Source organism: Helicoverpa armigera, chromosome 4 (assembly GCF_030705265.1).
Source record: "Helicoverpa armigera isolate CAAS_96S chromosome 4, ASM3070526v1, whole genome shotgun sequence".
In the NCBI taxonomy this organism is placed as follows: domain Eukaryota; kingdom Metazoa; phylum Arthropoda; class Insecta; order Lepidoptera; family Noctuidae; genus Helicoverpa; species Helicoverpa armigera.
In genome coordinates this window covers 561,729-575,758 of record NC_087123.1, presented here as the reverse complement: position 1 = coordinate 575,758, position 14,030 = coordinate 561,729, and the positions used below count along the sequence as shown (strand labels likewise).

The following is a 14,030-nucleotide window of genomic DNA, read 5'->3' as shown; positions in this document are numbered from 1 at the left end:
TTTAAATATTTGTCTTATAGCAGCCGAAGTTGTGAGAATTCTTGAATTAATTCATTTTTATCTAAATGTTATGCGTGGGTGCTACATGTTTTTATATAACGGGTCATTAATACATTGCATTAATAATGACAAGGCTTTTTTAATATAAATTCGAACGAAAACATAGCCTTTTTGACAGTAGCGGCGTAAGGGGGGGGCGGAGGGGGCGGTCCGCCCCGGGTGCCACGTCTAAGGGGGTGCCATCTCGGTCGGCACATATCTGCATGACCAGGATGGCACGGGCAGAAGGGACAAGTCACTGAGGGTGCCATTCTAATCTGCAAAGCCTAGGTTCACTAAATGCACGATATTCAAACAAAACCACAACAGTGCATGCGCGAGACGTCGAGGCAACACTGAGAGGCGTGACACAGTCCGGCTGTCACCGCTCTCTTTCTTGTTTATTTTTGTTCTGTTTCCTGATTACTTAAATTAATTCCTCAAACTTAGAAAAAAACTTCTTCTGCGTTTACTTCTTGAGTCCTCAATCTAACAAAAAGTTAAAGCACCGAAGTAGCAAAAACAACTGACGCTCTACGCTGACGATTTCTAAGTTGTTTAGGAAGTGGAGGACTTTTGTGTACCAAAACTCAAAAATTTCGCGCTCGCTGCGCTCGCGGCTTTTCCACTTTACGCCTGTTTCTTTTAAACTCTTTAAGGGACTTTACTGTTCTAAAATTCAAAAATTTCGCGCTCGCTACGCTCGCGGCTTTTTCACTGGACACTGGTTTTTTAGAAACATCTTTGAGTTATTTTAAGTCTCAAAATTCAAATGGCACGGGATCGCTTCGCTAGGGCTTTATAAGTTTGCAGTGATCTGTCTCCGGTTTCTACACGATTTTTAAGTACTTTAATTTACAATTTTAGCCCGTGATTATATTTTGTCGTTTTTTTGGGGAAGGGTGCTCAATAGGTAGTACGCCCCGGGTGCCACCAGATGCTACGCCGCCACTGCTTCTTGAATTAAAAACCAAAACCAAGTCTTATAAATTATTTCGGGTGCTTTAGGTATTGTATTCCTTTATTTAATAAAATAAAGACGCTCATATGAATTGACTAGTAATTTTTTAAATTCTTTAAAATCCCAATTGTTTTAGAAGTCGGCGGAGCATGTTTTCTTCTATCCTCTATTATCACCCACCCTTATAAGTAACACTCTCTAACTTTTTTTTAAATTCTTAATACACTTTGAAATGTTATTAATCTTTTATCGCTGCGTGGGCACATTTATTCATAAGAAAGATAAAGTAGCGATGTAACAGGTCAATATGACGCAATCAAAGCAGCCTCTTTGACCCGTGTGCAAACCATTAATGATTCAGAAACTGAACACCAAACCACACTGCCATAAAACTAATCGCCTTATATGGGCAGCTTCGATACTTAATATTACACTTAATTTATAGTTGACATCATTTTGCACGCATTCGTTTTCCTATAGATCTAGTTTGTACATAAGACTTGCATGGGACTTTCCTAAAGAGTAGTCTGATAATGCTTATTAAGATTGCGTGTGCGTTATTGAAATTAGACTAATTAAATGAGCATTTTTCACGTCAAAGTATATTGGACAGCAAACTTGACTACGCTAAATTATGATACCTACCCATTTAGTATTAAAATTATTAAAATATTTCGTTAATATTTTATGACAATACTTAAAAGCCCCCACTTGTTATCAATTGGCATTTTTAAAAAGTTGCCATTCCATTCGTTTCGTCGGCTTCTATACATTCTATTAGTATTTAGATGATACCTTTCTAGGAAAACACCTTCACAACCTCTACTTAAGTTAATACTTTTATTTACTCAACTCTATTTTAAGTGAAATTTTACTAACTTAAGAATTTTCTAGACTTAAAACCAAAACAATTTTCCTCAACGTTCCATATTCCAGCATTCTTGGAAAGCCGCCAGCCACGTCTCATATGATCGACACACGTATAAATCTGTTGAATGCGCGTACGCATCTACGCGCCGTTCTCACATAGCGATCGATCTTGAACGTGTGGTCGTCCGTCATGCTTGCTGGTGGTCGGTCAATGGAATTGTATGTTGTTATTATCAATGAGCTTTGGGCTTTGTTGGGTACTTAAGTTTATTCAGGGCAATGAATCGAGGTTCTTACTTACTACTGCGTATGAGAAAATACTGATTCTCTGTTTGAGTTGAATGAAAATATGCTGATTAATAGAATGTTTGGTCGCAGAGTATAATATGAAATGTTACCTTAACTTTGCCCAGCAGTGGGACGATAAATAGGCTGTAACTAACTAACTAACTAACTAACCTTAACTTTACCTTTATTTCGAACTTACAGAATAAATGCTAGCTGGAATTTAAACTCCTCCTAGCTAATTTTGACTTTAGCAAACATGGCGATAATTAATTATACACACACACCCTTTGCTGGAATGTCTGCTAATGCCAAACTTGATGGCTAACCATTATTAGGTATTTCAGCACGTATGTATATAAATAAATGGTATTAACATCGTGGTATTTTTTCAGGAGTGCCCACTAACTTTCTAACCTAATTTTTTATTCTAAGAAATATGTAAAACGATAGTTTTTCTTCTATAGAATCAACATAAAAAACTCAACTAGTATTAGTTACGGCTAACAGCAAGCGACTGGACATAAAGGCCGGTCCACACGGACATAGCGAGTGGGCCACGCGAGTTAGTGGAGCGATGCAACGACTGCAATCATGTGGGACAGCTTTCATACACAACGTAGACTATGAAGTTGGTAAAATTTTACCAACCACTTACTGATAGTTAGAGAGGTCTAATTAGCAAGTTATATAATTACAATACAATGTTCTTTCACCCCAAATTGCAAGAACTAGGTAAGTTTATTTCGCCGACTTTCCAAATAGGAGTAGACACTCAATTTGGATGGTTTTAAGCTCTTCTTTTATACATATAGGCAAACGAGCGAACGGGTCGCCTGATTGAACTCGAAAATTGCTGCCCGTAAAAGATTTTTAAGAACTATTCAGAAGCTTCGGAGTCCTTGGGGTAAATATACAAAGGAAGATAAAAAATATAATTATTATATTATTTTTTATGAAATAAACTAACTCAAAATACAAAGCAAAAAGGAAGTCAAATCGTCTACTACAGTGTGGTGGAGGGTCCATATTCCTCCGCTTCGCATTAGCCCCGACGTACTGAGACTCTTTACGTATTCATTACTCTAAATGACCTTGCATTAGCTTTCATGGTTTGACATTAAGTATTAATAGCTTACTTCTTACGATTCATATTCGCTTGGCTTTCACAATAGTTTTCTTGTAACTCATTGTTTCAATTGAAGGGTTTAGTTAGAACAGCTATACCCTCATCCGCTGTCTCACTGAGTAGACACGGACTCCCTGTATGTATGGGTTATAAATATCGAAGATGTTCTTAAAGGTAAGAAAACTTCGATAGCGCGATGCAGAACACAATTGTCCGAAGATGGGATTTTGAGGGGCGTCTTTTGTTAAATCACCCCCTTTGTAACAACCAGTTTAGTTTTACAACGGCTACAGATATTTTTTGCACCCTGCTGTATTCTTTTGAGCTATTATTACCATTACATGTTACCGCTCCCAAAAAAAATATGCAAGTATTCATAAAAGCGCAGGGATTATTAAAGTTCTTACCATAATACTTTGAATGCGAAAGTAACTGTCTGTTTACTATCACGCTTTCAGGCCAAAACCTCTGATAGTCTAAATCTTGATAAAGAACATAAGCTAGTAATTTACTTATAGGTACTTCAACTCAGGCAATGGTCATAGATTTTTGATATTAAAAACATAAATCTTTAATATTCGGAGCAAAGATAATCGATCCAGGTGGGGTTTCGCGGGCGGGGCGGACCTTGGGTGCGAGTGCGGGGCTGCCGTGCAGACGATGTCCCACCTAATCGCATTTCCACTGTGCCCTGAAACCTGCTCGCGGGAGGACTTAATGAGCGCATCCGGCCGTGCTCTCGCTGTAGCGGCATATTGGGCTGACATAGTGTAGTCTCAATATATGACATGTCATCGACTCGAAAGAAGAAGAAGAAGAATATTCGTTTATTAATACTCTCATTCAATCGCTCTTATTAAAATTGTCTCAAGCACAATGTATGCGTGGGCGCACTGAATGCATGTGTTCAATTTCATGGTCCAAATAATAGCAGCATTCACTGGAACCGGATATAATGGAGACAATTGGAGCCACATATCAATTCATGCATTATATGTGTTGATGTATTTAGTTAGCTGTCACTTTTAAATAGCAGCTCGAAGTCTAGAAGTTGGCGGTGTTACACCCCCCTAGGATGGCCCGTGCAGCCGACTTCCCAGAATGCTACTGCATTTTGGGAATTCGTCGAGTAGCAGTCGTAACAATTCCACATCAGAGGCTGTCTGGTGGATTTGAGCTATCTCTTAGGACCAGCTTTAGGTGATTAAACTTTTTTTTAGGTGATTAAACCTGCAGCTCACTAGACTTGTATTTGATAATAAAAATACAAGATTATGGATGGAGCTAAATAACAGCCAGGGTTATTTAAAAATCTATGGGTTTTACCCGTATAAATAGAAAATATAAACTGAAAAGGAACGAATATGTTGAAAGAATTTAGCTATTTTCCTAGTATTATCCTATTTAATTAGCTATTTACTTATTATCCTATTTTGCGCCTAATATGAAACATATCACAGTTGTATCCATAAGCGTTAAGCCATTCACCTCGCTTCACAACTCAAAAAGTCTTTGTTCACCAATAAGGATAAAAACGAAACTTTTGTTATTCAGAAAATCATAATTTGTTCAGTTATGGTAATATGAAGTCTCACAGACTTTCACTTATTTACCATCACTTTTACATAAGCACCACTTACTTGAGCATTGCATATTCAACCCTATTGTGTTAAATTAGGTTACTTTTTGAATGCTGTGTTGAGTCGCTTACCTGCAAAAAAGAGATGGTTATTAGATTAATTAAGATTGCAATTGCACTTTTTGTTAATGTATTAAAACGATTAAAATTTAATGCGAAACTTGACGGAACAATCAAGTGCATATAATCGTTAAAGAATGTGATTGTGGTTACGAGTTTAAGTACGTAGGTATTTTTTATTGGCTATAAAGCCGAAGAGGTAATGTATTTTTAATCTCTCTACTTACCTAATTTAAATAACAAACTGCCTAATAAAAACTATTTCTAAGTAATTGTTCATTGACACCAGCAGCCAAATGGTCTGAAAAACCTTGCTTATCAAATTATGTACCTAACAGGATTTTGTAATAGGATATTTCAGACTGCTAACTCAGTTTGCTTTATTGGGACGGTTTTGCAGACATGTAATCATCCTAATAAATCTTTGTTTTAACCGCAAAAAAGCATGACTGAAATATTTGGAATTGCAGCTCCTTAATTCAGATTTTTGCAAGAACCTATATACGTTGCCAAAAATTAACATTTTTGGAATCGCAACTCATATTGTTGTCACAATTGACGGACAGACAAAATAACAAAGCGTAGCATGTTATAATATCAGTGCATCGCGCGCGTACTAATGAGCGACGATGAATGACGCAAGCGTGCGTGTGCGCATATGAAATGTACGCACTAATGCAATCGCTCTAGAAGAGACTGGATATGGCATGGTTAAGTTTTTGTAGATGTTTAGAAAAGTTGGAAAAGAACATAATTTTCTAAGAAGAAATTAAGTTGTGAGATCACGCGATAACTCGTTTCACTGTAAATCTAAATATGACATAATATTTTTTATATGGTTCAGGTACGTTATCTACTTATCTAACTGAACTCTGATTTTATGATGTAGGTTGTTAACGAGTTTTTTTAAATTATTAAGTCAATCAGGTCTAAAATCCGCATTTTCGTCGTAAAGAAATCGATTTTCAAATATTACACATCTTATTATTAATGTATGTATGTATTGGCTACTAGCTTGTAAATAGTAATGATTAAAACATAACACGTACGATTTTTTTTAGGTACAAGAACTACCTTCCTGTAAAGCAACATTTTTAGGCAATTTGTTCAATAAAAAACTTCCTAAAAATAGATTGGCAAACCTATTAAGCCATTTACGAAGCCTTTGATATTTTTTCTACAGTAAAGTAATCAATAAAAAATATGATATTATTGAAGTAAAAAATACCATTCTTTTCATAGTTTTTTATGAAGCATTTCACCAATACCAAATTATAATGCAAATGTCGTGGGCTTTATTTTCTAAAGTATAAGGTTGAAAATCGTGTAACACGATTGCTAGTTCAACGGTAAGGTTCGGCATGTTGCAATATGGACGACAAGTAGCCTATTGCGTATACGCATGCGTTTTCCAAACCGAAGTAAAGATAGGGCTGCACCTGCAAGGGATTTTGTGCCTTATCTTAAACCTGTTAAGGTATATTTTGTAATGTTTTTAAGTGAAAATTTTAATGACACTTGTACGTTTTTCTCGACAGTTATTGTTTATGAAATAAGATTTGTATGGAACGTGAGTTTCTTTTTGTCTTATGAAAGTTTTGTTCCGGTCATAACAATAAGTACTTTACTGAGAAAAGAATATTATGGGGATACTTACAAGACTTGTTTTTGTAATGCTCTCGATTTCTTACTACCATATTCTTAACAAAATAATATAAGATTCTGATTCAACAAAGGGCAATGAAGAAATTATCGTTTTCCAAAAAAATTAAACTTCTGTACCTAACTGTCCTGTACACTCACGCACAACTGTCGAAACACCACAATAGTCATGTGGTAATCATTAGTGGTGATTGGCCAACCGGGGATTAACGCACGGTCAATGTGTTGACAAATGAATGGTTTTATTGCGACTACCGAATTGAATTACTGTTGTGTACGCCTTTAATTGGTGTAGCACGATTTAATTAGTAGGTGGTAATGATTGATTAGGGGGTTTTGCTATAGAGAATATATTTTAAAGCATGGTCATATTCAGTGGACTGTATTAGGCCATCATCTCATTAGGCCTAGCCTTTTCCCAACTTTGTTGGAGTCAGGTGCCAGCCGGATGCAGCTGCGTACTACCAGTGTTTATAAGGAGTGACTCACACAGTTACCCGGCAACCCAATACCCCTTGGTATGATAAGACTTATTTGACTGATTTATTTGGTGGATTAAGCCATCCATTGAACAAAATATGTTGGAGCAAGCGTGTTCAAGCAGTCATTTATTTATTTAAATTTGATAATTTCACTAAGTAAACATTCCATGATCTCATGACCGGAGAACAACAAATAAGTATTGAAACAAAATGCAAAAAAGACAAACATGAACCAAACAGGGTCAGTCTAAGTGAACCGTGCCGTCTTGTTTACGTCCGATGGTCCAGAAACCTACTAATGACTATACATGTTACTATACATACATGTACTTAGATACTTTGTGAGACATGTGTGCTGGATTCTATGGACCCAGAATGCTAAGCCGGATTTTGTAAGGCTAAGAGAATCTTTAAAGTAGGGCTTTCAACAGATGAGACGAGAAAAGACAATGCAAATGCGCTTTTTATCTTTTTTCTGGAGGTGGTAAGAGATGAATGGACTAAGAGTCTTAAGGTTGGTTGTGATGACATTTGTTGAAAAACTGCTTAATAAAACCAAACCTTGGAAGAGCTTTGCCTAACACAAAATGAACGTCAGTTTACTACCACTCCCATTTCGTAATGAAACGTGCAAACCTAAACCAATAAAACGTCACCTAGTACGTAAAGTTCAGTCACAATAATACGTGAAGGCATCGCCCATCTAACTGTGACACAAAATTAACACTTCCATCATGCATATCGTGGTAACTATTACAAAAGGCGCGACACGTTGCATGTTAAGTACGCATTATTTTATGACGAGCTACTAGACATTGCGTAATGGAGTGGGTGCTTTGCGAAATGGTCGCGTTATCGGGAGTAAGCGAGCCTTATTTGAGGATAGGAATTGAATCCTGTGTCCTAGATTGTTTAAGGTTAATGAAGTGATTATGATTAATAGCAAAAACGATGTTTACATCGATTACAGAGCTGAAGAAATATAGAAGGAAAGTAGGGTCTAAGTAACTTGTCTTAAGTTCTAATCTCAATTCCTAATAAATAATACATTATCTCGAGACAGTCGAAATCAGAGTAAGGATTTCTCAACACAACACAGGACAAGTTAAAGTTTATAAAGTAAACAAAACAGATACCAAAAGTATTTTCTCCATCCTTCACCTTCAAGCCAGTTATTCTGGGAAGTAAATTAATTTCGACCTCGCGGCCTCAACCCTAGGTCAAGCTATAAATACTCGCTAAATATATTACGCCTTAAACGAAAACTGAAGGTACAGCCAATGTCACGGGATTATGAAATACTCGCACATGTTATACAACGGTTCAAGTGTTCATGTCATTAATTTGACACATAGTGTAAAGTGGGACTTTGATTTGTTTAGAACTAAAACATAATGCTGTCGATCGAAGTCTTCGACCAATCCAATATATTGGTAAAATCAGGGGCATCTTATCTTATCTTTTGGTGCCTCTTCATTCCTGAAGGTTGGCCATAACCATTTTGTACTCTTCGCTATCCTTGAAGACGATTCTGCATGCCGGTCCAACTTAAAGGGGTGTCTTAATTTTTTTTAACAACAAGCGTGGGAATCAAACAGATGCAACTGCATTTAAAGCGTAGTCATCAAATAATTCAAATCACGGAGAGAACCTCAATAAGGCAAATCAACTTCTAAAATCAGAATTAAAATCCACTTGAACCATTGTCAATACTAAAACAACTACAATAGCAATTATCAAAATGGGATTAGATAACGCCGCAAGCGGTTAACCAGTTCCCAGGAATAATCCTCGACCGTTAATCAGAGCTAAGTAAGAAATCGTGTCTGAAAGACTAGCTCAGACAGAGACTCATCAATATGCATTAGTTTAGAAAGCTGACTAATGAATAGTCACCATTCTACTTGTTCACAATTTTGCGGATGATTGGCGTGTTTGACTTAATTTTTGTTAAGTCATTGGAGGAAAGGTTGAATTTGAAGAAAGAGGTTCTGTTATACAATCGTAAATAGTTGTTAATGACGTCAAATGGTCATCATGAGCTTCTGTTGTGGGTATTATGAATTAGGATACAGGATTTCCTATATCTATCTCGATAGTTGGATAGCAAAGGTACTGCATTATAAACTATTACTCAATTTTATGTCCATTAAACTGAAAAAAAAAAAAAACTGAAAACCAAATATAGTAAGTCGAAATAATTTTGTCAACCATTTAGGGGCAAGGTAAAATTAGAACTTCATGTAGAATATTGATGTAATAAAGTTACGGCAACCTCGTTTCTTAATCATGATTGATTTGTGTGCAAGTTGATGGAAATCTATTTAGCCTATCATTTATCACCAGCGAGTCGCGCCAAAGCTGCGTGTTTAACAATTTCTTGCTCTGTTTCAAAACAATTTGCATTTGCTTCATTATTAAAGCCTTTCCATTTTTTGTTTACTATGTGTTCATCAGTACGAAGGACTTTTCTTACATTCACTCTATTTATGTTATGAAATAACTTTGTATTTGCTTCTATAACACCTACTTCAGTGAAGCAATTGTCTAAAGTCTAATATCCAATTTCAGCCTGTCTAAATTCTAACGTTACGCATAATTTCATACAAACCGGTTTAGCATTACCCGCATTACGAGTATTGTTGGCTAGAAACAGGTAAACGTGTGATTTATTCAATTTGTTGGAATTTGGATAACAAGTAGGACCTGCGTAAGAAATGTTGACAAGTCACGTAATTGTGATTGGATTCCGAAATTCTAGCATTCCTTTAGCCTGGGGTCAGACAGTCTGACGTCGGCAGCTAGCTTCGCATGCCAAGCAAAAACAACTATAGTCAGCAATTTAGCATAATATTTGCGTATGACAGAATTACTCCTACAAGACAACATAGTTTCATTATATTCTTATTCTTCTTTATCAAACATTTAAATATAACTAAAGATGTTTTATCAATTGATTCGACAATTTGTTCATGTTAGATACTTAACTGATTAAGATACTACCTCGCAACCTCGCTAAAGCTACCACAACAAAACAATAGTATTCTTTAAACAGGTTCCTTTACATTATCTCATCCATCATTGATTACCTGTTACTGACATTGAATTAATTACAATGTTTGCCTTTCACTTCTGTTGTCAAAACTATCATCGGAATAAACAATTGTGATCGCCATGACATAATTACTTGAGAACAAAGCTTCGAATTGTGCGCGAACGCATAGATCCTATCGGTACTAGACAAATATTTATGAACATACTCGCCCATTCAATAGAATTCAGCTATTGTTTATAAACAATAAGATTCTGTTCTCGCTTAATTTATAAACAGTACTTAGTTTGTAAGCTTCATTAAATCTAGTAGGTAATTAGGGTTATATTTTGATATTTCGTGTGATATTTAAAGTGAAGTGACGGCTGATGGGTCTCATAATGTTAAACACTAAAGTGTTCGTATTACAGATGACCCATCACGCATTCTTGGTTAAGATCTAGGCACGAAATGTGAACAAGTAATATAATGTTCACGTTAATATCTGTGACCGTACCAACTCCAACAGTCGATTAGTGATTTAGGACACCTGTAGATCAGTTAAGGATATGTTAGCTGGTTTATTATCATCTGCATCACCATCACCCTAATCGACAGATACCGCATTGGTCATAACTATGATCGGCAATAGGTTGGTGGTTTGAATCAAATCTATATCGATATCTTCAAAATCATTTTTATGAATAATTTTATCACATTTATCGAAAAACGATTACATATTTGGAACATTCCATGTATAATAATTAATTAGCTAAAGCTCACAGCAGGCATTAGAGTATGCCGCAATATTCCGAGATAGGCGTGCTCTCGCATTCCGCGCGAGCTTAGTGGTTAGCCTACACTGCAGCTGCTCCTAACTGTTACACTTCATCTAGTTATTCTGATTTGGCTTATCTTACTTCTATTATAGCTGTAGGCGATACTGCATTAATAAACTCGTTATATTTTTCATTTATTTTCAAAATATTTATGAGGAAGCGAGTTACATCAATTTTATTCAAAAGTTTAGCATGACTACTCAAATATAAACCACCATTTGATACCAAATTACAAAGAAACAAAGTGCTTAAGAAAACTAAGATTTCTCTATCAACGGTAGCTTGCACTTGAATCAATATTATAATCTGTATTTAACTTGATTTACATAATCATTGGAAGAAATAACCGTAACACAAGGTAGGGCTTATCTACGGTATGCGGTACTTGAACTGCACTTGTCTATCTATAGAAAGGACACGGGACCAGTACTATCGAGGTCACATATGGACACTGCCAATCTAACGTGTTTAATATTTAAATGGTCACTGTAAATCTAGCAACTGTCCTTTGCGTTCTCATATCTATCAATCCTTCCAGGATTTCATTTTCTTCATGATTATATTTTTCATTGAATATTCAAGACGCAACAAATGCAAAGTTTGGTCTAGACACACGTGTATAATGTAGACTTATTTAAACAACTGTATCTACAAGTGATCGTCTACAACTTTGTTCTACATTCATTATTTACACGTTCCAATTGGTAGTGTTTCAATAACATGTATTATTTTTTTCTGTTCTTCTTCACAATCTACGTACAATACAAACACAATTTGTTTGATCATTGTATGCACTTTTTGTCATTTTCGGTGTCACTACTTGAACCACAAGCTACTCCAAATGTAGGTTAAACAAACAAATGATGGTTAGCTATGATCTATTCTGTAGCAGGTCTCGCGATACCAATTTTGGTTAACCCTTAATTTGAAAATGTATCTTTTCAGATACAACAACTTTTAAAAAATCTGTAACATAAAATAATTGTATTTTTTTGAATCGATCGATTTAATTATAAAGTTTGACTCATTACATCACAAGGAAAAGTAAGTCTATTGCATTTTCAACAACTGGACATCCCTATTTACGTCAACCTGAAAAAATGACGGACACGAAGAGCAACAAAGCTGTAAGTTTTATTGATTTTTATTATTATTTATATGTGATTATGTCAGGTTCTTACTATTTTATGTGTGTAACGTAATATACTAACGATTTAGCTGAAATTATGGCATAGAAATGTATTTACCGAGCCATGACACGTTGTCAAACCTAAATGTATCTTTAAAGATACTTTGCTCAAATGTCGACTATACGACATTGTATCTTAAAAGACACATTGCCAAAAGTTAACCTATTATCACACGTTTAATTTCTAGTAATGTTTACATAAAAAAAATATTAACTACACGCATGTGAGACCCTACAGCATGTAAGGTTCCGTAGGATAAAATTATTTTTTATTTCGATTTTTTTTGCATAATTTTTGACATAATTTCATATAAACAGTTCAGTGTTCAGTTTGCTTGGGTTTGGTTTGGTTGCATGTGCAATTTTTTTATTCGTAGGTATTACAACGAGCAAGATCGAAGCACATTCTAGCGTTGATTCCTGCAGGAAATGCACGATCGGACGACAGTGCCACAACAGACAATGAGGAAGATAACACATCTTTGCCAGTTTATGGAATACAACACGATTCTTATAGTAGGTCCTCAACACCTTCACTGGATTCGGATAAAATGTAATGTGAGATTATGTCTAACTAAACAACGGAACTGTTTTTTTCGATTTTCATGTAAAAAAATAAAATTTCTTACCAATGAACTATTTTATTTTATAACCCCGATTTGGTAATGTATCCTTTTGGATACACTATCGAAAAACTATACATTCCTCCGTATTTGGCAATGTGTAAAATAAGATACATATTATTTCAGCGCAATTACTGAAAAAAACATTTTTATAATATTTTTCTCTATTTCCTTATACCCCAAATAATTAGACTACAGTATTTTTTTAATAAAAATTTATAAAGGTTATGCTTGCCAAATTAAGGGTTAACCACCAAAAAACTAGGTAATAACCAAGTGCTAAAGGTTATATTGCAACATCATTGTGCTTAATAAACTTAACACAGTTCTGTCTGTTCTGCTTATGCTATTAAGTTTTTGTGTTTGCAAGAAATGATTTATGACAATCCACAAATTATTATGTATCTTGAATATTCGTCCAATCATAGTTATTATTTGGCCATCAAAATTAATTTAAACGTATAATATTTGGAATTTGGGTTAGCATCGATTATGGATTTATCTGATGACAATGGTCCTTGACGAAACTTTGGTACCTTCACGTGATCAAACTGAAAGTCAACATTTTTATAGGATTAATCAAATCAACCTAATCAAAAATTACTCGAAGCCGAATCCAAAGCTCTTGCTTACCAAGATGAAGTAATTCACGATTCCACAGACATGACAGATAGCCTGACAAATCTCGTTACAATAATATCAGTTGGTGGGTAGATGAGTAATGTACCAGTTACCGAACATTGTAGGAAACCCTAAATCAATGCTGATCGTGGGATGATGACGAATGAGCTTGCTTTAGGATTCGTTTCCTAAATCTTGTTGTAGTACGTAATCCTGTTCTAATTTTAGGTTTGCTTAATCAGTTTCAAATAATGGCTTAATCAATTTAAACTTAGAACATAGAGATCTCATGATGTAAGAACAGATTTTTATGATGTGTTTGCTTGACCCCACAGAAATATCACCTACCTCCTATCTCTACCTACTGACAAGACCTCTGAAAATCGAACACAGTTAGTACGATTTATGATAAAAATAAGAATATGTGCTAGAAATTCCATAAGTATTAATCAGATTTTTCTTAAGCTCGATGGGAAGCCCAAACCACAAGCAGTTTACCAGAAACCTTTAAAACATACAAGCAATTGTAGAATTTTCCTTACAAAGCCTAAACTAATAGCAAAATAATTTACCTCAACTAGAAAACCTGTAGATACAAAC

The 14,030-nt window shown here is 35.3% G+C and overlaps 1 protein-coding gene and 1 long non-coding RNA gene across 2 annotated transcripts in view; one reads left to right on the top strand and one right to left on the bottom strand.

Annotated features, from left to right (window-relative positions):
• The window catches only part of LOC110370444 (cyclin-dependent kinase 12), a 117,491-nt gene that overhangs the window by 43,192 nt on the left and 60,269 nt on the right, over positions 1-14,030 (bottom strand). The gene's annotated exons all lie outside the window — the stretch shown is intronic.
• On the top strand, positions 11,914-13,059 carry LOC126055244 (uncharacterized). The gene is made up of 2 exons (XR_007511342.2): positions 11,914-12,124; positions 12,564-13,059. It is a non-coding gene; the product is annotated as an uncharacterized LOC126055244 (long non-coding RNA).